This window comes from Salmo trutta, chromosome 5 (genome assembly GCF_901001165.1).
Source record: "Salmo trutta chromosome 5, fSalTru1.1, whole genome shotgun sequence".
NCBI classification, from domain to species: Eukaryota; Metazoa; Chordata; class Actinopteri; order Salmoniformes; family Salmonidae; genus Salmo; species Salmo trutta.
This window is the reverse complement of record NC_042961.1, coordinates 37,187,141-37,199,195: the sequence shown is the minus strand read 5'-3', so window position 1 is coordinate 37,199,195 and position 12,055 is coordinate 37,187,141.

The following is a 12,055-nucleotide window of genomic DNA, read 5'->3' as shown; positions in this document are numbered from 1 at the left end:
TTCATAATGTTGCCACTACCGTCTCTTATTACGGAAAAGAGCTACTAGATGTCAAAACAGTGACTAACCACCTAGAACTGGACCATTCTTTTTTCTTTAATGAGTTAGACACGAAGGACATACCATTTTTCCGAGACCAAGCCCAATTCCCATCATTCACGTGAAGAAAAGACGGATGTACAGGGGGCTCAGATCGGGGTGCCCTGTGAGAATACTTCGGGGGATGGGTAACCTGCCTCTAGCATCCATTCTATTGGCCAACGTGCCAAAAGAGAAATAACTAGATGAGCTGGAGAAATAACTGGATGAGCTCTTTTTCTAGACTATCTTTCCAATGGGACATTAAAAACGAATATTTTATGTTTCAGCGAGTCGTGGCTGAACAGCGACACGGATAATGTACCGTTGGCTGGGTTTTCTGTGTATCGGCAGGACAGAACTGCTACGTCCAGTAAGATGAGGGGTGGTGGTGTGTGGAACGTTCCTGAGGTCGAATAGTGCTTCTAACCTTAACGGTTCCGCAGCTGTCCCCCAAAAGCACCTGAAATTTAGGGCCAGGCTTCATTATGGGCCTACTTTTTTTCACGTTTGCTGCGCTCAGACCGAGCAAACCACGGTCAAGCGGGGCATCTCGTTGAACTCGGCACTGCCTAGAGATTATGGTAATGCCATTGCAGGCTCTGTGTGTCTTTAAACCCCGCACTGTGTCGCTCCATCCTTACTGTGTGTGTGTGTGTGTGTGTGTGTGTATGTGTGTGAGCTTTTCTTTGACATCTGATGGGATAAATGACTGATTTACAGTTCATGAGGTTTGCCTAATCACACATATGAAGTTTTGGAAAGATGTGACTTTCGAAAGAACCAGTTTGACCCATATTTATTAAGGCACTTCCGGTTGACACAGGAAGCTATGTAAACACATATCCTCATTGGGTTAGCCTTTAACAGAATCCTGAGTTTTAAGTCTTTACGTTAAGAACTGACTTATTTACAGAGGGTTGAATGAGTGTGTGTTATTTCAGAAAATCACAGAAATCTTGCAGAGCTCCGAAACCCGCCTTAACGGATTCATCTGAACACGCTGCATCTGGATCTGTAACTTTTTTGGGAAAAAAACTCATTTTTTTGAACATCACTAATTGTAAGATTTCTCTTAACCTGTCTGGGGTATGTGGGACGATTTCGTCCCACCTACGTAACAGCTACTGATATTCCAGTGGCGCGATTTTTGAATCGTTAGAAATACTATTACTTCAATTTCTCAAACATATGACTATTTTACAGCTATTTAAAGACAAGAATCTCGTTAATCTAACCCCACTGTCCGATTTCAAAAAGGCTTTACAACGAAAGCAAAACATTAGATTATGTCAGCAGAGTGCCCAGCCAGAAAAAATCAGACAGCCATTTTTCAAGCTAGCATATCATGTCACATAAACCCAAACCACAGCTAAATGCAGCACTAACCTTTGATGATCTTCATCAGATGACACACCTAGGACATTGTGTTATACAATACATGCATGTCTGTTCAATCAAGTTCATATTTATATCAAAAAACAGCTTTTTGCATTAGCATGTGACGTTCAGAAAACGCATAACCCCCGGCAAACTTCCGTTGAATTTACTAACAGTTTGCTAAATTACTCACGATAAACGTTCACAAAAAGCATAACAATTATTTTAAGAATTATAGATACATTACTCCTCTATGCACTCGATATGTCCGATTTTAAAATAGCTTTTCGGATGAAGCACATTTTGCAATAATCTAAGTACATAGCCCGGCATTACAGGGCTAGCTATTTAGATACCCACCCAGGTCAGCATCCACCAAAATCACATTTCCTATAAGAAAAATGTTCTTACCTTGCTTGTTCTTCATCAGAATACACTGCCAGGACTTCTACTTCAATAACAAATGTTGGTTTGGTCCCAAATAATCCATCGTTATATCCAAACAGCGACGTTTTGTTCGTGAGTTCTAGAATGCTTCTTCCCGGTTTCGCGCATGGCGCGTTGGCTTGTCAAAAATGTCTAAATATTCCATTACCGTACTTCGAAGCATGTCAACCGCTGTTTAAAACCAATTTTTATGCCATTTATGTCGTAGAGAAGTGATAATATTCCGACCGGGAGTATGCATTGAGCCTAAACAGCCGAATAAAATTTCTCCTCAGAAGCGACTCATGCACGCGCATCATTCAAAGGTCCTCGGAGCATCCACTTACAAAAGGCGATAATATGTTTCAACCTGAGGCTCCCTCGTAAACCTTCAGTTATTTCGCGGGCTCTGAGAGCCTATTGGAGCCCTGGGAATTGTCACGTTACAGCTAAGATCCTTACTTTTCAATAAAAAGATGCAAGACGCACGACTCCTTGTCAGACAGGGTACTTCCTGCTTGAAACCTTGTCAGGTTTTTGCCTGCCATAGGAGTTCTGTTATACTCACAGACACCATTCAAACAGTTTTAGAAAATTCAGAGTGTTTTCTATCCAAACCTGAACAATAATATGCATATTCTAGCTTCTGAGTTGGTGTAGGAGGCAGTTAAAAATGGGAACATATTTTTCCAAAATTCTCAATACTGCCCCCTAGCCCAGACAGGTTAAATTACGATAGATAAATGTCTGGTTCTTTTTTCCTGACACCGTAGGTTCATGTACTTTGACGTGAAGCGGTCAAATTAGCACTCTATTTTTGTTTTTGGTTAATCCCAGAAAAATGGCCTTAACTCAAAAAGCGTTGAGGCCTCGACTCCATCTTGTTCGGGGCCAACTGCCCATTATGCCAAACCTATGCTTACCAAGTTTCGTCTTCGAAGTCTTTTCCGTTTAGGAGAAAAGGCCACATCGTGATTGGTGATGTTTTGTACATTTGCAATATGATTACATTCGCCCTCTGATGGTATTTTCCGGGACAGTGGAAAAATGACCAAAATCTGAACATTTTATAAAATGGAAACCGAATGTCCGAGAAACTTCGTTCGATGACTTCCCGGAAGATCTGGCCCCCGTGCACGGCCTGCCACCGTCTGCGAATTTTACAAACATTCGCGGACGTCTAGTAAGGGACCGTACATTTGCAATATGGAGTTTCTCATCAATCATACAGCAAATGCCAAAAAGTGCCCTTCATGTATGTTTGGCTCAAGCTGTTGGAGTGGCGTTGGGTACCAACTGTAATTTTTGTATTTTTTTTTTGGATAGCCATTACCCTGGCCTTTGTTTGTACAGTCCCGGGGGAGTTGAAAGAAGAACTCCCAATACAGTTTTCTTATTTTTGTTGAAGTCTCGTCTCTGCATCTCATTTCGTGCTGTCCCGGTCTAGGATTTCATCAGTGAATAGGCATGGCCTTTCACAAATATAAGAAAACAAGGAAATGCTCATCCAGAAGTGGCGCTCCTAGTGGCCAGGGACTTTAATGCATGCAAACCTAAATCCGTTTAACCTCATTTCTACCAGCATGTCACATGTGCAACCACATGAAACAAAACTTGAGACCACCTTTACTCCACATACAGAGATGCATACAAAGCTCTCCCTTGCCCTCCATTTGGCAAATTTCACCATAATTATATCCTCCTGATTCCTGCTTACAAGCAAAACTAAAGCAGGAAGTACCAGTGACTCGATCAATACGGAAGTGGTCAGATGACGCCGATGCTACGCTACAGGACTGTTTTGCTAGCACAGACTGGGATTCATCCAATCGCATTAAAGAGTATACCACCTCAGTCACAGCTTCATCAATAAGTGTATCTACGACTTCTCCCCCACAGTGACCGTACATACATATCCCAACCAGAATCCATGGATTACGGGCAACATCCTCACCGAGTTAAAGGCTAGAGATGCCGCTTTCAAAGAGCAGGACACTATTCCGGACACTTGTAAAAAATCCCGCTATGCCCTCAGACGAACCAACAAACAGGCAAAGGGTAATTAAGATTGAATCCTACTACACCGGCTCTGACGCTCATCAGATGTGGCAGGGCTTGCAAACTATTACGGACTACGAAGGGAAAACCAGCTATGAGCTGCCCAGTGACGCAAGCCTACCGGATGGGCTAAATGCCTTTTATGCTCGTTTTGAGGCAAGCAACAACGAAGAATGCATGAGAGCACAAGCTGTTCCAGATGATGGTGTGAACACGCTCTCTGTAGCCGATGTGAGCAATACCTTTAAAAAGAACACCCTTCACAAGGCCCCGGGGCCAGAAGGATTACTAGGACGTGTACTCAGAGCATGTGCGGACCATCTGGCAAGTGTCTTCACTGACATTTTCAACCTCTCCGAGTCTGGAATACCTACATGTTTCAAGCAGACCACTATAGTGCGTGTGCCCAAGAAAGTGAAGGTATCTTGCCTAAATGTCTACTGCCCCATAGCACTCACGTTGGTAGCCATGATGTTCTTTGAAAGGATGGTCATGGCTCACTCCAATTCGCATACTTCCCCAACAGATCCACAGATGACACCATCTCAATCGCACTCCACACTGCCCTTTTCCACCTGGACAAAAGGAACACTTACATATGTGAAAATGCTGTTCATTGACTACAGCTCAGCGTTCAACACCATAGTGTCCACAAAGCTCAACACTAAGCTAAGGACCCTGGGACTAAACACCTCCCTCTGCAAGTGGATCCTGGACTTCCTGACAGGCCACCCCCGGGTGGTAAAGGTATACAACAGCACGTCTGCCACCCTGATCCTCAACACGGGGGCCCCTAAGGGGTGTGTTCTTGGTCCCCTACTGTACTCCCTGTTCACCCACAACTGCATGGCCAAGCATGACTCCAACACCATCATTAAGTTTGCTGATGGCACAACAGTGGTAGGCCTGATCACCGACAACGATGTGACAACCTATAGGGAGGGGGTCAGAGACCTCTCCCTCAATGTGAGCAAAACAAAGGAGATGATTGTGGACTACAGGAAAAGGAGGGCCGGAAACGCCCACATTCACATCGACGTGGCTGTAGCGGAGTGTGTCGAGAGTTTCAAGTTCCTCGTTGTCCACATCACCAACAAACTATAATGGTGCAAACACAGCAAGAAAGTTGTGAAGAGAGCACAACAATGCCTTTTCCCCCTCAGGAGACTGAAAAGATTTGGCATGTGTCCCCACATCCTATAAAGTTCTACAGCTGCACCATTGAGAGCATCCAGACCGGTCCATCACCGCCTGGTGTGGCAATTGCTCGGCATCCAACCATCAGGTGCTACAGAGGGTAGTGCATATAGCCCAGTACATTACTGGGGCCAAGCTTCCTGCCATCCAGGACCTGTATACTATGCGGTGTCAGAGGAAGGCCCAAAAAATTGTCAAGGACTCCGGTCACCCAAGTCATGGACTGGTCTCTCTGCTACTGCACTTTAGTTTATTTTGTAAATATTTTTCTTAACTCTATTTCTTGAACTGCATTGTTGGTTAAGGGCTTAAAGTAAGCATTTCACAGTAAGGTTGATTTCAGCACATGTGACAAATAACATTTTATTTCATGATTTGATTTGATATCCCAAAACGACCTTCTTGAATCAACTACAGCTCAGGTAGGTGGAAAAACATGTTAGTTAGTATTCTGAGTAAACTATCCCTTTAATGATGGTATAATGTACGTTTGAAATAAGAACAACTACAACTATTTGGACAGAGTTTTGAAGAGGTTCTAAGTTGTTTTTGCTAATCATCCAAACGTACTGTTTGCAAACGACTTTGAATAACTGCAGTATTTTCAGCGACATAAAATTAATTGCAGCTTTCAACCTTTTCAGTGGCATGTTGAAAGAGTCATACAGTAGTTGAGCATCACAACTTATTTATACTTATATTGTACAAAATAGAATTGGTTAATTGGTTTGACTGGATTATGTACGCCTTGCGCAAAGGACATTCAGGAAAATTGACATTTACGAAAACTTCACGTAGAAATGTATTGTGTAGATCAATTATGACTGTCCGAAGGATTTGAATAGTATAGAAGATTGCGTGTGCTCTATTCATTGTATTTATAATTTCAACATGCATTTCCATATACAGCCTTGTCATTAGCTAGTCTGTGACCTCACCTTTCTACTCATTATTCCTTAATAATAAACAAATGTATGTTAATAAAAAAAAAAAATGTTTTCATTGATTGAAATACTACGTTTTTTTGTCCAATAGTATCAGAAAGGTTTTCACTTCCCGCATCTGTGTATATATATATATATATATATATATATATATAAAAATAAAAAAAGTTGCTTTCTCAGATCTGTATTCAAAGTTTTAAAAAGTAGTTACATTCTGAGATCTGTATTCAATAGGAGTAATTTTTTGGTATATTTATTGAAATAGTAGTCATCTCCAATGTAACTGATACTTACTTTCCACAAAGCATAGGTGTCCCAGATCTGCAGTGTTTCACATGGTCATTATGTCATGATGTCAATGACCGTAGTTTTGTTTTTTCTTGTACATTTCATATTAGCTACACTAACATTACATTTTTGTCTTTTTAAACAGAACTCTACCATGAATTTTCTTTAGTTGTATCGTCTATGCATATCCAAAAAAGGGGTATAGTTTGGAACATTTGTTCCACAGACTTCCCCTTTTTTTCATTTAGAACATTCAAGAACTTCTTGGATAGTGGATTACCGGTGTGGATCTTTCATGGCAGGTGGAGGCTCAAATACGAAAGTGAAAAAAGGAAATGGGGAAATGTAAGCACTATGTCAGCTTCACACATAGATGCCAGAGTGCTACCTTAGATATCTTGTCACCACTGTTATGCATCAATGTCTAACGAAATTGGAAACATGGAAAAAAAACATCTTCACACTGTGTCCAACAAACTATGTGTACGTATCTGTCTCTCTCTCTGTGTATGTGTGTGTGCATACACACGCAGGCATGAGCATGTGTGTGTTTGAGTCAGAGAGTTTACAACCATTAGCAAAAGCGTAATAGAAATTTGAAATAGCAAAAAAAAATAGCATTTTGACCCTATCTGTTATTAGCACTACTCCAATTCTGCGTTTTACTTCACCTCTCTGAGTGTCGTAAGACGGCCAAGCATTAATGATACATCCCCTGCCAGGTTTCAGCTGGGGGCCATAGGATGCCATAGGAGAGAGGGAATTATTCATAACATTACCGTGGCGATGGGACACTGTGGGTAAGGGGACCTGTAGGTGAGGGCGTGGGGCAGTCGACCCCGGAACACCTCTGACCGGCGGTGAACCGGCACTTAGGAGGCTTTTCATTCGCTCCCTCTTTTCCTCTTTCCTTCTTTTCCCTCCCTTTCTTCCCCCCATCTCTGCTGGATGTCAAGGGTGAGAGGAGAAGAGTAAGCTACATCTCTATCTCTCTCTCAGTGGGACGTACTCTTAGACTCAGCGCCCTGTCTATTATTATTCCACCAAAATTCCCTTCAGTCTCTTTAGTGTCCAGGGTCTCTCTCTGTCTCTCTCTCTCTCCGTCTCTCTCTCTCATAATCTCGTTCCTATGGCTGTGAAGAGGCTCCTCTACAGGGGAGTGAGGGGGTCGAGGGAGTGGGAAAGATGTAGGAGGGGGAGTCTTCTTAAATGCTTCGGAAGTCTTCCGCAGCGCGGTGCAGGTGTCTGTCTTAACGATCTCCATAAGTGTGTGGTTCTCTGAGGTTAATTTTCTCCCGTCAGACCTCTCCAAAGCTCTTAGCCTTCACCCCAACTGACACCAGCAAAAGACACACTTTAGAGGGAAAAGTGAATTGAAGAGGTTTTTCATAGAACGCCGGCATTTTGAGGTCTGTGTGAGAGTCTGACTAATATAAAGAACAGGATTTACAATGGGGCCTTATGGGACAACTGGGCCACGCTAGGCTCAGGGCTCAGGTCATGGTTATTGCATAGTAAAATGGCACCCTGTGGTATTGTCCCTTCACTCTCCACTGCCTATAGTATAAATGACAGCAGATGAGATGTATAAGAAGAAAATAATCTCTATGATATTGTTTAATCGTATTGGTTTAAGGATTATTGTCTTTTCAGGTAATTGAACAAAACACATTAAGCATGCAAAGAAAATATGTAGAAATTAGACTATAAAAGAACATTCATTGTATTTTGTTTATCAACATTATTATATGGATGGGTTCGTAAACAACACTTCTGGTTATTATCATGAATTAATCAAATCCATCACCATTTCCATACAGTGTCCTTCCTCCTCAAAAGGTACAAGAAAGAGGATTTCGACACCCACCATCTCAGATTGTACTGAAATTGTTTCTGTTGTTAGAAACAGATAAGATTAGCATTCCTGCAACATTATGTTGACAATTTCTTTGCATTATTCATGTTTTACTAATATTTGGTCCAAATCTGAATTTAAGTAGTATATTTCTTGAATATTATATGAATCCTATATATAAATTAAATAATGTTGCACTAATAGTAATATTATCTGTTTCTAATTACAGAAACAATTTCAGAACAGTCTAAGATGGTGGGTGTCATGGCTTGCTGAAATGACATAGAATTACCCAACATGGGTTTGTGAGCTCAACCAGCTGATCCGGCCCACAGGCTTGGGAAGCACAGTCATCAGAGCCATTATAAACTCATCAGCGTTTTCTGGAGCCGCAGCCTAGCTCATTTTCCATGACCATACTTGGTTTATCCTTAAAATGAGGGCTTCAGGTTTCTCTATTTCACTCCATCCTTGTTTTCAATTAAATTAATATGTTTACATTGCTAAAGCAAGTGAAATAAACAATAAAAAATGAAGAGTACGTATTACACTCATTTAAAAAGAATATAGATTTTTCAAATGTCATATTATGGCTATGTACTGTCTTGTGCAAATAGTTAAAGTACAGTGCCTTGCAAAAGTATTCATCCCCCTTGGAGTTTTTCCTATTTTGTTGCATTACAACCTGTTATTTAAATTGATTTTATTTGGATTTCATGTAAGAGACATAGTGAAGCATGGTGGTGGCAGCATCATGCTGTGGGGATGTTTTTAATTGGCAGGGACTGGGAAACTGGTCAGAATTAAAGGAATGTTAGATGGTGCTAAATACAGGGAAATTATTGAGGGAAACCTGTTTCAGTGTTCCAGAGATTTGAGACTGGGACAGAGGTTCACCTTCCAGCAGGACAATGACCCTAAGCATACTGCTAAAGCAACACTCGAGTGGTTTAAGGGGAAACATTTAAATGTATTGGAATGGCCTAGTCAAAGCCCAGACCTCAATCCAATTGAGAATCTATGGTATGACTTAAACATTGCTGCGGAACCCATCCAACTTGAAGGAGCTTGAGCAGTTTTGTCTTGAAGAATGGGCAAAAATCTGAGTGGCTAGATGTACCAAGCTTATAGAGACATATCCCAAGAGACTTGCAGCTGTCATTGCTGCAAAAGGTGGCTCTACAAAGTATTGGCTTTGGGGGGGTGAATAGTTATGCATGCTCAAATGTTCAGTTTTTTGGTCTTATTTCTTGTTTGTTTCACAATAAAAAACATTTAGCATCTTCAAAGTGGTAGGCATGTTGTGTAAATCAAATGATATAAACCCCCCAAAAATCTATTTTAATTCCAGGTTGTAAGGAAACAAAATATGAAAATGCCAAGGGGGTGAATACTTTAACAAGCCACTGTACCAAATGGAAAATAAATAAACATATGCGTTGTGTATACAATGTCCTTTGTTCTTCACTGCTTGCCCTATTCTTGTGGCAAAAGGTCACAAATCTTGCTGCTGTGATGGCACACTATGGTATTTCACCAAATAGATATGGGAGTTTATCAACATTGGATTTGTTTCAAATTCTTTGTGGGTCTGTGTAATTTGAGGGAAATACAGTATGTGTCTCTAATATGGTCATACATTTGTCAGGAGGTTAGGAAGTGTAGCTCAGTTTCCACCTCATTTGGTGGGCAGTGTGCACATGTGTGGCTCCATGTTTGTTGACACTTTACAATGCATTCTGGGTGAAGGAATGGTTCACTCATCTTTCGGGTAAACTTCCAGAAGAATGATGGGAAGTGGATGATCGTAGACGACACACCCCCTTCAACATGCATACTATAAACAGACCAAACTAATCTTGTCTCCTCTTATTGTCTTGTTTGGTTGATGCGAAAAAAACAAGTATGTTGGCACGCACAAACTACCCATTGTCGGATTACTTTCAATTTCTAGAAAGTGTTTTGCTCAATTATTTCGATCAATGGTGAGCTCACCCGTGGTGTGATTTAAAATAGTAATTACTATTAGCTAATTCATATTGTATTTTCTGTCAGCCGAGAATTATAAAAATATGAGCACTTGTGTTTTGTCAATCTTTCCTCAGTTAGCGCTAGGACAAATGTAGCCTACAATTTTCTGGATTGGATGATTGTGTTATGCTATAGCTACTTCTGTGAATGTCTGAACATTGCATCCAAAAATAAACTGCTCACATTGTGGACATAACTTTGTAAGGACTGTGTTTGTGCAAAATGTTTCTGAAAAAACAGTGTGACCAGCGCCAATGCTGATTGTTGCGTCATTCGAAACTAGACGTTCTAAATACGCGTTCTAATCACACTGGTTTGATCGTACGCTACAGTGACCACTGTAGAATGATCACACCCATGTGTTGGTACGTGTGAAAAGGTTACATTTATTAAAGTGGCCAGAGATTTGAGTCTGTATGTTGGCAGCAGCCACTCTATGTTAGTGATGGCTGTTTAACAGTCTGTTGGCCTTGAGATAGAAGCTGTTTTTCAGTCTCTCGGTCCCAGCTTTGACGCACCTTGCCTTCTGGAAGATAGTGGGGTGAACAGGCAGTTGCTCGGGTGGTTGTTGTCCTTGATTATCTTTTTGGCCTTCCTGTGACATCGAGTGCTGTAGGTGTCCTGCAGGGCAGGTAGTTTGCCCCCCAGTGATGCGTTGTGCAGAAATGTAGTTCTTCCTGGCTGTATGTAATAGCACTTCTGGGATAACAATGTAAGAAATAATACATAAAAAAAACGAATTACTGCATAGTTTCTTAAGGACCTGAAGTGATGCAACCATCTTTGCCGGCCCCATCCTGGTGATGGTTGCCTCTACATTTAAAAGGGCCTAATTTGTGAGTTCCTTCTACAAATGAATGGAAATGTAGGAATGGAAATGTAGTGATATTTTATTTGGGTTTGAGCCTCTGAGTTTTAGGGATATTCAAAAGAACATAAGCAACATTTTCAAAATGTTTTGGTTTAAGGGGCTGATTGTGAGTCCGTCCACAAATTTGGTGATTACATTTTTGCAGATTGGCTTTTATCGCTGTGTGAATCTATAAGTGATAGAGCTCCAGGTCATGGCAGAACGTATACTTAAGAGAAATATACAAACATGTATCATGGTTTTGCCTTCTGCAGCTAAGATGATACTGAAAAGCTGAGAGAGAGGCATTTGCCTAAGGCTATCCTTAGTCAAACGCTAGAGGAAAAGCAAGCTTGTCTCTCATTCCTTCAGGGCATTAAATTGGCCTATTCCACAAAACGTAAGGGTCTGGTTTCTGCTTTCTGTTTTTTTGTCCACTTTCTGAAGCAAAGAACTTCTCCAGTGTCTGACTACTCAGTCAAAACTATCAGATTTGTAGCAGATTCAGGGGCAACTGAAGGACACGGAAATGCAATGAATTATATGCAAACAGGATACAAAAGATTTCACAATAAAATGTCACATTGTGGGAGATGTATCTTGGCACTGCAATCTGTCTGTGGGTGGAGCTTTGTCATCCAATAAAACAGGCCTATTCTAAATTGAACCATTTACATGCATTTTGGGACATGAGAGAGAGAGAGAGAGAGAGAGATGGCAACACCATTCAATCAATAGAGATGAGATCATGTCCATTTTCTGATGCAAACACTATTTGTCCCTTCACCAGCCACACTAACTAAAATGCCCACAATACCCAGAGTTGACCTATGACCTCAAATGTACCTATTTTCCTCAAGGTCATCCCTGTCTTCATAAGATTGTCTGCACCCTCAGTTAAATACTACAAGAATGCCATTCCAATGAATTTCATTGTGAAATATTAAA